Source organism: Cupressus sempervirens, chromosome 4 (genome assembly GCF_028749045.1).
Source record: "Cupressus sempervirens isolate cs-2001-9-10 chromosome 4, ASM2874904v1, whole genome shotgun sequence".
NCBI lineage: Eukaryota > Viridiplantae > Streptophyta > Pinopsida > Cupressales > Cupressaceae > Cupressus > Cupressus sempervirens.
In genome coordinates this window covers 626,635,887-626,649,960 of record NC_143121.1, presented here as the reverse complement: position 1 = coordinate 626,649,960, position 14,074 = coordinate 626,635,887, and positions in this window count along the sequence as shown.

The following is a 14,074-nucleotide window of genomic DNA, read 5'->3' as shown; positions in this document are numbered from 1 at the left end:
TGTTTCCACTAAAAATATTGAATAGCTCAAGTTAACACAATGTACCTTCATTTTCTCGGGTTACACTAAAGTTTTCTCCATGGTGGAAATCGTGGTTGCAGTATTAACCAACCTTCCTAAATAGCTTAAGTGGTTTGTCACTAATTGACAATATGTCTTACCATAGGGTCAAAAATCTCCCTGTTTGGTATTAGTGACAAAAACACTTATCTTAAGTAGTTCTGTTAGTAATTTTTAAAAAAAAATCTCTTAACCAAAATTTTCTTGTGAAACTCCCCCTTTGCATGTGCTTGATTCTGTAACTCAGTTTGAACTAGAAACTATAACTCAATTACAACTTTTCTAAATTTAGATTTTTCAAAATTGTTTTTGTTTGACTGATTTCATAGACATATTCTTCTATACATTTCCTCATATATGTATTTCCCCCTTGATTATATACATACTATGTTTTCCTCCTCGTTTTTGTTGTAAATGTCAACACATGTATTAACAAGGTAATACCAAAATGTGTGAGGAAGTCATTATGCACTTTCAAAATTAAAGACATAGTTTCATCCCAGTTTTCCTATAGTGCCTTCAAAATGTGCAATTCAATCTGGATTTCAACTGATAGCTCCATCGTAAGATCTACAACTAAGAAGTTGGTGGGATGATGCCCACAAGCTTCACCACTACAATAATAAAGTTGGCATGTTAGGGCTTACAATGATCAATTCTGGTGATCTACTTTGTTAGGAGTATGAAGGACTGCTAGATCCACCTTGCAAAAGAATTTTACAATACAATGAAGTATCTTCTTTGTTAAGAGACTTGGCAAAAGACTGTTAGGTCCACATGGTTAAAGGATTTGACTAATGCACCTGTTAGGATGAATCAACAAGATGATCTCTACAATGCAACTTGATTTGTTGAATAAGATCCTTTGAAAAATATGATCACCTAACTATAATGAATGAGTCTTTGCCCTACACTTTATACTACGTTGTAGCCTAATTACATATTATGCTCCATATTTGCTTCTTTTCTCCAAAATAATCATGTATCTTCTATTCTCGCATGTAACACACTCTAGACAGATAAATTTATCTTTCTTATATACCCTTCAAAGAATAACTCTATACCAAGTCAGATTCCACAATAGATATCTTCATAAATACCAAATATACCTTTAAGTTAGCTCAAGTACTAATGCTCTAGCAATATAGTGGTTTTGATCTTTTGTTGGCACTCAGGAAATGCAGTGAGCTTGGGTGACATTATTGCTCGGTTACTAGTGGAAGCTTGGATGATATGTGGAACTTGGGTGATATAGGAGCTTAGTTCACATAGAGAGCTTAGTTAACTCTCTGAACTCGGTTCACACATGAGCTTGTTTCCACTAAAAATATTGAATATCTCAGGTTAACACGGTATACCTTCACTGCTCAGGTTACACTAAAGTTTTCTCCCTGGTGGAAAGGTCAGTTGCAATATTAACCAACCTTCCTGGATAGCGTAAGTGGTTTTTCACTAATTGACAATATGTCTTACCATAGGGTCATCAATCTCCCCCTTTGGCATTAGTGATAAAAACACTCATCTTGAGTAGTTCTGTCAGTAATTAAAAAAAAATCTCTTAACCAAAATTTTCTTGTCAAACTCCCCCTTTGCATGTGCTTGATTCTGTAACTCGGTTTGAACTAGAAACTATAACTCAATTTCAACTTTTCTGAATTTGGATTTTTCAAAATAATTGTTTTTGTTTGACTGATTTCATATACATATTCTTTTATACATTTCCTCATATACATAGTTTCCACTTGATTATATACATACTATGTTTTCCCCTTGTTTTGTTTGTAAATGTCGAAACATGTATTTACAAGGTAATACCAAAATGTGTAAGGAAGTCATTATGCACTTTCAAAATTAAAGACATAGTTTCATCCCAATTTTCCTATAATACCTTCAAAATGTGTAGTTCAATCTAGATTTAAGCTAATAGCTCCATTGTAAGATCTACAACTGACAAGTTGGTGTCATGTACTAATATCTTTGCATGTGCTAAGTTCTTTTGCATCACATCCATATGAGGAATTATTATGCTCTAGACGTCTGATATGGTTGCCCTTATTCTGGCTTCCTCCCTTAATAATTTTGCCAACAAATTTGTCAAAAATCTGACATTTACAAAATGATTTGAGTTGGTACTCAGGTCAAGTGCTAACTAACTAGCACTCCTGTTCAAATCTTCATCAATTTTGCCCTCTTGCTCAAAAATGCTTTCCACAACTTTCTTATGGACTGCATAACATCCTCAATATTGTTTGTCAAAATTTGGAAGGTTTTGAATCTTGGAGTCTTCCTATTCTCATTTTTTGTCATGACCTCCTTGATTTCTACATTTGAGAGGTTAGGCATGACATTTTTTTATGTTTTATATCTGAAGTCCCTTTCTATTTTCATATCATTAGTCCACCAATGTGTGACTTCCTTCAATAGGACATCATGCTCTTGACCTTTCAACTCATTCGGGTCATATTTCCATTTTGCCATCTTCTCCACTAGAGAATATTCAATCTGTTGTTTATCTTCTTTGCCTATGGTTTCATACTTGATGTATTTAAAAACCTATCATACTTGTACCATCCCTTAGTCTTTGCAATTGTTTTTCAAAGGTTAGTGGAGGCTTCTTCAACTAGATGATAGGAGTGTTTTCCTCTTCATCATCTTCATCCTGAAGTTTTAGCTTTCTCTTAGATTTTTTGGCAGTTGTGAATATGGCGGTAGCTTCCTTCTTGGGTGTAGCCTTCTTGCTTATCCTTGTAAGCACTTTTCATTTCTTCATAGGAAGTCCTTGTTCCTCTTCTTCCTCTTCTTGTTCTTCATCCTCTTCTTCCTCTTCATCTTCACCTTTACCCTCAGTTAGCATGAGAGGGTCACCTTTCAATTTCTTCTTTAGGGTCTCCATTCTCTTCTTTCCTCTTTTCAAGTCTTGAGGAATCTCTATCTCTAGAGATATCTTGGCCTTTATTTCATCATAGATGCTAAAATATGTTGCCTTAGGGTCAGCAGGCTCATTAGGAAGAGTCATTGTGATATCCCTTCTTTCATCTATGTTGACTTCATATCTCAAGGGTTTTACCCATAGAGTCCTAGGAATGTTTTCCTGAATATGAGTGTCATCACAATCAACTAAGAAACAAATATCTTAAGCATATTGCTTAACTAAATGTTGAGGTATACCATACCTATTTTGCATTTTGATGGAGACACAACCCAAGAACCAAATGGACACAACAGAAAAGGGGAATTGTATTAACTAAAAAAAATAAGCTAGTACATTCAGTACAGAGAAAATAAACTTCAAAACATGCCCTAAGGGCTTACAATAGCATAAATGTGGAGATAATTTCTCCTTTCAGTACCTCCTCTCAAACTCCACTCCGAACTGCCTTTACAATGCTAGAAATCTCCTTAAATAGACCCTGAAGGGTTAAGGACTAGGAGTACATTCTAGAAAGTGCTAGTAGGCATCCACCGACCAAATAGAAGGTTCCAGAAGCTGCGTTAGAAGTCGATGCAAATCTAGAAGAATCCAGAAATGATAACCAAACTTTTGGGAGGCATAACTTTTGAACCGTAGCTCCGATTGACGAACCGTTTACATTTTCAAAAAGCTCTCGAAGCGCTCTATAGCCCTATGGACCAGCTTTGCTCGTCCCCCATTTTTTGGCCCTTTTTGAGGCCATTTAATGCCCCTAACATGACTTTGAAGCATTCTTAGGAGGTCTCCACAACCCGAAAAATTGCAATAACTTTCAAACCGTGGGGCCTTTTGACCTGATTCTTTTTTTGGAATGCTCTAAATTACAATTTCATTCATCTAGCCAATTTACACCTCCTAGTTCACCAAAATGATGGCTCAATTACATACGCCTATTTTTTTGAGATTTACACGAACACTGATAGTGGAACTGTGAGAGTTGGAACCTTTATTTGACCCAAATGGGTATCCAAAAATGAAAACACATGAAACAGAAACTAAGTCTAAGTATATTTTTTTTTGGGTGACATAGGATTGCCCTTATACCTCTGGATGCTCCTGCATCAGACACCCAGGGTAGATTGAAAAGTGACCCTGTCACTTTATGAATGGTAGAGGAAATCCCAAATGGGAAACCTCAGCTGCTGAAATCCAAGTTGAGTCCTCGATCGATCGTCCTTTCCATTTGACCATATACTCTTCATACTGCCTATTTTTGGTACTCCTACCCACATGATGATCTAGAATGTCTTCTATCTCCTCTTTCTTAGAAGCAGGAATTGGACATGGTTCTAACACTAGCTCCTCATCTGCACCATCATCATGATACTCTGTTAAATCTGCAATGTTGAAAATGGGAGAAATGTGAATACCATCTGGCAGCTCCACTTCATAGGCATTTCCTGAGTCATGTTTCTTCAAAATTTTGCAGGGGCCAAATTTCTTCATTTTCAGCTTGTTGTAAGTACCGGCTGAAAATCTTTCTTTTCGTAAGTGCACCATGACTAGATCCCCTACTTGGAATTCCTGATGTTTTCTCCTTTGATCAGCCCTAGCTTTATACTCTTGATTCATCTTGGTAATGTGTGCTTGAACCTCCTCATGTAGATGCTTGATATGTTCAACAAATTCCTCAGCTTCAGCACTTGTCCTCTCCCCTTGTTCTATCTTCCTCAATTCTAGTGCAGTCCTTGGGCTATTCCCATATACAATTTGGAATGGTGATTTTCCAGTACTCCTATTATAGAGTTATTGTAAGCAAACTCTACATGTGGTAGAATCAAATCCCATCCCTTGGGCTTATCCCCAACTAAACATCTCAGCAAATTGCCCAGACTTCTATTTACCATTTTTGTTTGCCCATCAGTTTGTGGGTGATGCGTGGAACTGAATTTCAAGTCTGTTGTCAACTTTTTCCACAATGTCCTCCAGAAATGCCCCACAAATTTAGTATCTTTGTCAGAAACTATACTCCTTGGAAGACCATGTAGTCTTACCACCTCTTTGAAAAACAAGTCTGCAATATGGACAACGTCATGAGTTTTGTGGCATGGAATGAAATGTGCCATTTTGGAGAACCTATCAACCACCATGAATACTGAGTCATTACCCCTTTGTGTCCTTGGAAATCCAAGAACAAAATCCATACTTGTGTCCTCCCATGGCCTTGATGGAACAGACAATGGCTAATATAGGCTAGTATTGTGACTAAACCACTTGGCAACTTGACAAACCTGGTAACTCTGTACAAACTTCTTCACATCCTGTGAAATTTGAGGCCAAAAATAATGTTCTCTAAGAATGGCAATGGTCTTATCTCGACCAAAATGTCCTGCCATCCCTCCACTGTGTTTCTCCTTAATCAGATTTTCCCTCATGGAACTCCTTGGAATGCACAATTGACTACCCTTGAACAACATGCCATCCTAAATCAAATAGTCTAACCACTTGGTTCTATCTACAGCAACAGGTTCTTTACAAGCTTTCCATGCTTCAACAAAATCAGGATCCTCGGGGTACAAATTCTTGAGTTCATCAAACCCAATGACTTCAACCTGCATTACTGTAAGCAACAACTGTCTCCTACTTAGTGCATCTACAACCCTGTTAGATTTTCCACTTCTATGCTTCAACACAAATGTATAACTCTGCAAGAACTCTACCCACTTCATATGCCTCTGATTCAATTTACCTTGGCTATTTAGGTATTGTAATGCCTAATGATTAGTATACAAAAAAAATTCATTTGGAAATAAATAATGCCTCCATTTCTTTAAGGCTTGAACTATTGCATTGAACTCTTGATCATAAACAGAATACTTCTTCTTTGCATCATTCAATTTTTCACTAAAATATGCAATAGGCTTACCTTCTTGGCTTAATACAGCCCCAATAACGCTGCCACTAGCATCACAATCCACCTAGAACACTTTTCTAAAATTTGGAAGTGCCAACACAGGCTGTTCTGTCACCTTCTTCTTCAGTAATTCAAAACTTGTCGCAGCTGCTGCAGTCCATTTGAACTCTTTTCTATCCCCTCTTATTGTATCAGTTAGGGGTGCACATATGCCACTGAAATTCTTAATAAACTTCCTGTAAAAACTAACCAGACCATGAAATGATCTTACCTCAGTAGAAGACCTTGGAGTAGGCCATTCCAAGATGGCTTTTACCTTCTCTGGATCCATTTTGAGACCTTCAGGTGATATAACAAACCCCAAATAGACTAACTCCCTTTTTGCAAAGATACACTTCTTCAGATTAATTAACAGTTTCTCTTCCCTTAGCCTTTCAAGGACACTATGAATATGCAATAAATGTTCTTCCAAAGTCTTGCTGAAAATTAAAATATCATCCAAATAAACAATAACAAATTTTCCCAAGAACTTCTTAAGTACCTCATTCATGAGCCGCATGAAGGTGCTTGGGGCATTCATCAATCCAAAGGGCATGACTAACCACTCATAAAGACCCTCCTTGGTCTTGAAGGCTATTTTCCACTCATCTCCTTCTCAAATCCGTATCTGGTGATAACCACTCTTTAGATCTATCTTTGTGAAGTACTGAGCTCCACTCAAGTAGTCCATAAGATCATCCATCCTTGGCAAAGGAAATCGGTACTTGATGGTTATCCTATTTATAGCTCGAGAATCTGTACACATCCTCCACTCTCCATCCTTCTTTGGTGCGAGTACTACAGGTACTACACATGGACTCAGGCTCTCTCGAATCAAGCCCTTCCTCAACAGCTCCTGAACCTATCTATTTGGCTCCTATGTTTCAACAAGAGTCATCCTGTGAGCAGCCTTGTTAGGAAAACTAGCTCTTGGAATTAGATCTATCTGATGACTGATTTGCCTTACTGGTGGCAATCCATCTGGAACATTATTAGAGATAATATCTCCAGACTCCCCTAGTAAATCTGAAACTTCAAGTGGTATTTCACTACTACCTTCTTTATCTTTCCTAAGAATCAAAGCATAGCACATATGCTGATGTTTCATGCCATCTAAAAACTTCCTTTCATCAACAAGACAAATCCTAGCACTGCTACATACCTTTTCACCTTCCTTTTTCATGGGCTTCAATTTGTGGCGAACTCCATCCTTTGTCAGAGAGTATGTGTTTGCATGCCCATCATGTACTGCATGTCTATCAAACTACCATGGTCTACCCAACAATATATGGCAAACATCCATCGAAATAACATCATAGAGAACTTCATCATGGTAAATCCCAATTTTGAATTTCACTAAACATTGTTCACTTACCAGGACCTTATGATCATCTTTTACCCAAGCAATTTGATAGGGCTGGGGATGTTTCTCCCTCTTGAGCTTCAGCTTAAAGACCATCTCTTCTGATACCAAGTTATCAGTGCTACCATCATCAATGATCACGTCACAACATTTATCCTCACACTTGCATCTGGTACGGAACAAACTCCTTCGTTGTCCTAGTTCAATCTCACCACTTAGTAGGACTCTTTCATTTACCAAGGTCTCTCCTCTTTCTGCATCCTCTGAATGTGATGATTGTGCATCCTCATCCACATGAGCAACTCTAGCTTGGCCCTCAGCTCTCCTATCTGTCCTTCCTTTTCGTTGAGGGCATTCAAAGGCATGATGACCTTCTTCATTGCAATGGAAATAGGTACCACGGAAGCCTCCTCTTCCTTGTCCACATCCTCTACCTCTTGCTCTCTGATTTCCAAAGTCTTGATCATGGGAGCGATTGAAACCCTCATTCCTCTGGTTCCTGTTGGTACCCACATCTTCACTTTTCTTTTGGGTTTCATTGCGGCCTCCAGATGATCTACCGCTTCCCCTTCCTCCTTGACCATGCCCTCGTTGTCTTCCTTCAAACCTTTTATTTAGCTTCTCTTCAACTCATAGGGAAAACTGGTATGCCTCTTCAACACTGGTCATTCTTACCAGACTTAATTCCTCTTGGATGCTAGGTCGCAACCCATTGATATAACGAGCAACCTTCTCCTTATTTGCTTTTGCATGCCCTGCTCTAATTAAGAGTTGCTAAAATTCCTCTGTATATTCTTGGACTGATCTTCTTGCTTGCTTTAACCCATGCATCTTCTTAAACAAATCAAGCTCGTAGTCCACAGGAATGAACTGCTTCTTCAATTTGTCCACCATGCGATCCCATCTTGTGATCTTCTCCTTTCCTCTTCTGTTTCTTTCCAATTGAACCTCTTGCCACCAGATTTTGGAATGGCCTTTCAGTTTGGCCTTTGCAAACTTAACCCTGTCTAGGTCCCTGATATCCTCATACTCAAAGTATTCTTCCAGTTCATTGATCCAATTGATCAACTCATCTGGTTTCAGATTTCCTGAAAATACACCCACTTCGATTATAGGTCTTTTCCAAAACTTAGTAATGGCCTTAAAAAGCCTTTCCTCTACATGATTTAGAACTTCCCCATCAAATTCCCCTTCTGGTCCAACTTCATCTTCTTCGTTGTCATCTTCACTTTCATCACCTGCGGCCACAATTGTTCCTCTACGGAGCTCCTCCTGCAATGCTTGTACCTGCCTTTGGAGGGCTCTAACCTCCTCAAGATTAATAGCTTTGGCCCTTTTTCCATGCTCTCTTCATATAGGCATCTTCTTAACTCAAACCCACAACCACACAGTCCTGGTGTAAACTGCCTCACAGTCGGCGCTCTGTCTACACACTCAGGAAAACCAGCTCTGATACCACTTGATGGGGACACAACCCAAGAACTGAATGGACACAACAAAAAAGGGGAATTTATTAACTAAAAAAAATAAGCTAGTACATTCAGTACAGAGAAAATAAACTTCAAAACATGCCCTAAGGGCTTACAATAGCATAAATGTGGAGATAATTTCTCCTTTCAATACCTCCTCTCAAACTCCACTCCGAACTGCCTTTACAATGCCAAAAATCTCCTTAAATAGACACCAGAGGGTTAAGGACTAGGAGTACATTCTAGAAAGTGCTAGTAGGCATCCACCGACCAAATAGAAGGTTCTAGAAGCTATGTTAGAAGTTGACGCAAATCTAGAAGAATCCAGAAACGGTAATCGAACTTCCGGGAGGCATAACTTTTGAACCGTAGATCTGATTGACGAATCGTTTACATTTTCAGAAAGCTCTCAAAGCGTTCTATAGCCCTATGGACAAGCTTAGCTTGTCTCCCATTTTTTGGCCCTTTTCGAGGTCATTTAATGCCCCAAACCTAACTTTGAAGCATTCTTAGGAGGTCTCCACAACTCGAAAAACTGCAATAACTTTCAAACCGTGGGGCCTTTTGACCTGATTCTTTTTCTGGAATGCTCTAAATTAAAATTTCATTCATCTAGCCAATTTACACCTCCTAGTTCACCAAAATGATGGCTCAATTACATACTCCTATTTTTTCAAGATTTACACGAACATTGATAGTTGAACTGTGAGAGTTGGAACCTTTATTTGACCCAAATGGGTATCCAAAAATGAAAACACATGAAACAGAAACTAAGTCTAAGTATTTTTTTTTGGGTGACACAAGATTGCCCTTATACCTCTGGATGCTCCGGCATCACATTTTCTCCTTGAATTTCTCAAAATATGCTTTGATTATCCCATCAAAATTTTCTTATTCTTGAATGAAATTGTTGAATTGATAAATTACAAGTCTTTCCTTACTCTAGACCACACTACCTTTGGATGGGAAGAACCTTTGAACATAAAAAATAAGCAAACGAGTAGGGATCCAAGCTTACATATGTTCTTCTTTGAAGCTCAGATTCTCTCCATGTTCTTGCTAAGGTAACTAAGCTCCAACTTGGCAAGGTCAAATGATAAGTTGTTCTTCACTACCTTATAAGCCAAGTCAACATCTTCATTGGGGACAATGTCTGATCTACTCAAGTTGTAAATCTTGTGAGTAATGACATGGATCTTGAATTTGATCTCCATGCCAGTGGCATTGTTTAGCTTCATTCCCTTGCAATTTTACTATGCTAGGGTCTTCTTAGCCAATTCACCATGAGCTAGAGTTTTCATCATTTTGGGTCTATCTAGCATAGGGTAACCCCTAACACGGTGTGTCATTTTCTTTGTTATCTTCATAGGTTGTTCTAACTAGAAGGACATGTTGTGTACTCTACTCAACATGAGTACGATCCATTTTATCTTGAAAACCTTTGCCATGTATAGGGCATGTGTTAAACTCTTAATCTCCAGATGTCTATGTTTGGGCTTCAATACTCCATTATGACATAGGGCATTGTACACTTCGTTCATTTCAAATGTGCCTAACTCCTGAATAGTGGAATGATAGAATGATATGATATCATTAACTAATAGTACCTTTGGTGGTATAGCTAAATGTGCTTCCATAGGATCCTTTTGCTTGGCAATTGCTAGATAAAGCTTTAACTTGGGTGCCTTGCAAACCACATTTTTCACTAACATTTTTGAGCCCTTCTTCACCTTTAAGTTGGAGCCAGATGCCATGTTTACTTGGTGAATGATGAAATTCATAACAACTAAAAATTTCACTTCAACTTCTCTCTTTAACACTAATTCACCTATAGATCGCCTTGGTGCTTGAAATCACTCTGAAAATTAACAATAAAACCCTTGATTTTTCCTTTTATCAAAAAAATAAAAATTTAGGGCCTCTTAAATGCATCGTATAGTGGTAGGTGAGACAACTTTGTCAAGTCATTAAGCTCAACATGAACTTATACTTTCATAACTCAGTTAGAACTAGGTTCTAACTTTTCTTGGTGACAACAAGCAACTTAGTTACAACTAAATTGTAACTTGGTCAAAACATAATTATGTTGCTTTGGCGTGTGCATCTTTTATGCTGATTTGAATTGTTCTCTTCTTGTACATCTAGAATTGATGTAAGATCTTCTTGATTTCTTAGTTCCTATCATCCCCTTGACAACCTAGTTGGATGTAGATACTTCACCCAACTCATTAGATTGGATGATGATAACTTCTTGATTTGGGCTTTCTTCTGATTACTTCAATCTTTGACTTGCCTTTATTCTCTTCACCATTGTTTGTTGTGTCTCTATTCATACATTTTTTTGCCAAGTGACCTATCTTCTTGCATACATATCATCTTATATTGGTATTTCCTTTTCTTAAGTGAGTTTCTACATAATTTACTCCAATGTTCCCATATTCTCCACAATAATGACATCTTCCCCATGTATTGTAGTCCCAACCAATAAATTCTCTTTGTTTAGATCCATTATGTTGAATGTTTGGATTTGATGTGCACTCTGAAGATTTGTGACCTTGTTTATGATGTGCGAAACAATTTCCTTCAAATTTTGATTTGGTTCTACATTCTTTTTCCTTGTGACCATACTTTCTGAAATTGCAACACTGACCTTTAAACTTGGGTTTCATGGTATTGTTCCAACAAAAATTTGAAGTATGACCTATTTTTTCATAGGTGTTGCATGTAGGATTTTTGTTCTTCTATGCTCCTTTCTTTAATGACTCTCCTTGATTGGTATACCCTAAGCTAGTAGTATCTTTGGGTCTATAGGGAGTTTTCTCATACAATTGATTCACACTTTCTTGTGATCTCAATCTTCTTTCATTTAGTTCCTTTTATGCTCTTAGCTCATTATGGAGTCTTTCATTTTCTACTCTCAGAATGGTGAATCCTTGATTTGCATGATCTAGTTGATCTACCATGTCTTCTTGATTTTTAAATAATTGTTGAACTTCATTGAGCTTTTCCTCTAGCCTTATAGAAAGTGGTTTTCTATCTTCATCTGCTTTTCCTTTATCATTCAATGCTTTACTTTTTTATTGTATGACTTCACATAACCTAACTTAGTGACTTTCTTGTTCTCTTTTCAATTTTCTCACTTCTTATTGTAGAGTAGCACTCCTAGCCAGTAGATATTTTATGGATGCATCTACTTCTTCTGAACTTCTTCCTGTGTATATATCTTCTATTATTTATTCTATGTAGAGATTTCCATTCATCTGTATAGCCAATTCTTTTCTTCTTTTCAAAGAGTGAGTAAGTTGTTCATTGAGTTTCTTGACTTTCTCTATAGACATGTCTAGATCTAATTTTTCATTATCAATAGCTTTCTCTAACTTGTACACTTCCATTTCCTCAGATCTTTACTCTCTAGTTGTTAACCCTCTAATAGGAGAACCACACTTTGCTACCAATTTTTGGAAATGTAACATGACAAGCATGTGATTGATGAGGGAGAGGAGGAGGGGGGGGGGGGGGGGGGGTGTGAATTAGGAACCAATAAAACTTTTCACACTTAATTTATTTAAGCTTTATCTCTAATCTACTTCTATGCATGAACACAAAGCAATAAAGAAATCAACACCACAACACTTTGACACAAGATATGGTAACCCAAAAACCCTCCATGTAGAAGGTAAAACTGGGGTGGGGATGACACCCACAAGCTTCACTACTGTAAAAATAAAGTTGGCCTGTTAGGGCTTATAATGATCACTTCTAGTGATCTACTCTATTAGGAGTATGAAGGACTGTTAGGTCCACCTTGCAAAAGGATTTTACAATACAATGAAGTATTTTCTCTATTAAGAGACTTAGCAAAAGACTATTAGGTCCACCTAGTTTAAAGTATTTGACTGATGCACCTATTAGGATGAATCAACAAGATGATCTCTACAATGCACCTCAATTTTTAGAATAAGATCATTTGAATAATATGATCACTTGACTGTGATGGATGAGTCTCTGCTCTGTACTTTATACTTCCTTGTATTCAAATTACACATTATGCTCCATATTCACTTCTTGTCTCCAAAATAATCATGTATCTTCTATTCTTGCATGTTACATATTCTAGACAAATGAATTTGTCTTTCTTATATACCCTTCAAAAAATAACTCTATACCAAGTTGGATTCCACAATAGATATCTTCATAAATACCAAATATACCTTTAAGTCAGCTCAAGTACCGATGCTTGAGAAATATAGTGCTTTTGATCCTCTTCCAACACTCGAATACTATAGTGAGCTCAGGTGACACTGTTGCTCAGTTAGTACTAGAAGTTTGGATGATAGTGTCGAACTCGGGTGATATAGGAGCTTGGTTCACATAGAGAGCTCAGTTAACTCTGTGAACTCAGTTCACACATGAACTTGTTTCCACTGAATAGCTCAGGTCATACTGTGAGCTTAGTTAACAGAGTATACCTTCATCTAATCAAGCTACACTGAAGTTTTCTCCCTAGTGGAAATCTCAGTTGTAGTATTAATCGACCTTCCTAGATAGCTTAAGTGATTTTTCACTAATTGAATATATGTCTTACTATGGGGTCAATATGGAAAATGTACAAAAAAAAATCATTTGAATCAAATTATCTAAATTCAACCTACACAAGGTTGGTTTTTTAAACTCATCCCCTAAATCAACTCTTCAAATTTTGTTATTTACTCTGTCTATGTGCACGATTCCGAATAAGAATTTGTATCTTTAATTAAATTATATACTACTCTATTTAATTAAACTTGCAACAAATACAAGCCACTATGTGAAACTTGTTATACTTTCTTAATTATTTTTTCAATTTAATATACTGGTCACATATTTGACACAAATCCGAAAAAATGTAATTTGCAAGAAACTCTCATGACCTAAGGATTGTTATCTAACATTCTTAAATTATTTCTACATACCATTAATGATCTACTCTTTGCATTAGAAAAAAGACATGTCATTTTGTTAAAAATTAAAAGTCCTGTTGACTCCTCAAAACATGCAACTGCGAGTTAGGAAATTTTTTAAGCTATTGGTCCCATGAATCTTGTAGTGTCATTTAACTTATAAATTTAAGGTACCAAATTTAAGGAAGGTCTAGTGAATATGATACCTTTTCTTTGTCTTCTAACTTTGTGCAGTGAAAAAAATGAATTTTCTCTCCAAATGGTTGTTGTCTAACAGATTTGTCTGAGATATAACACTTGATTCTAGCCCCCTTTTTGAATACAAATCTCCAACAACAATTGGATAGTTGGATAATGGTCTATGATTTTCCTCTGAAT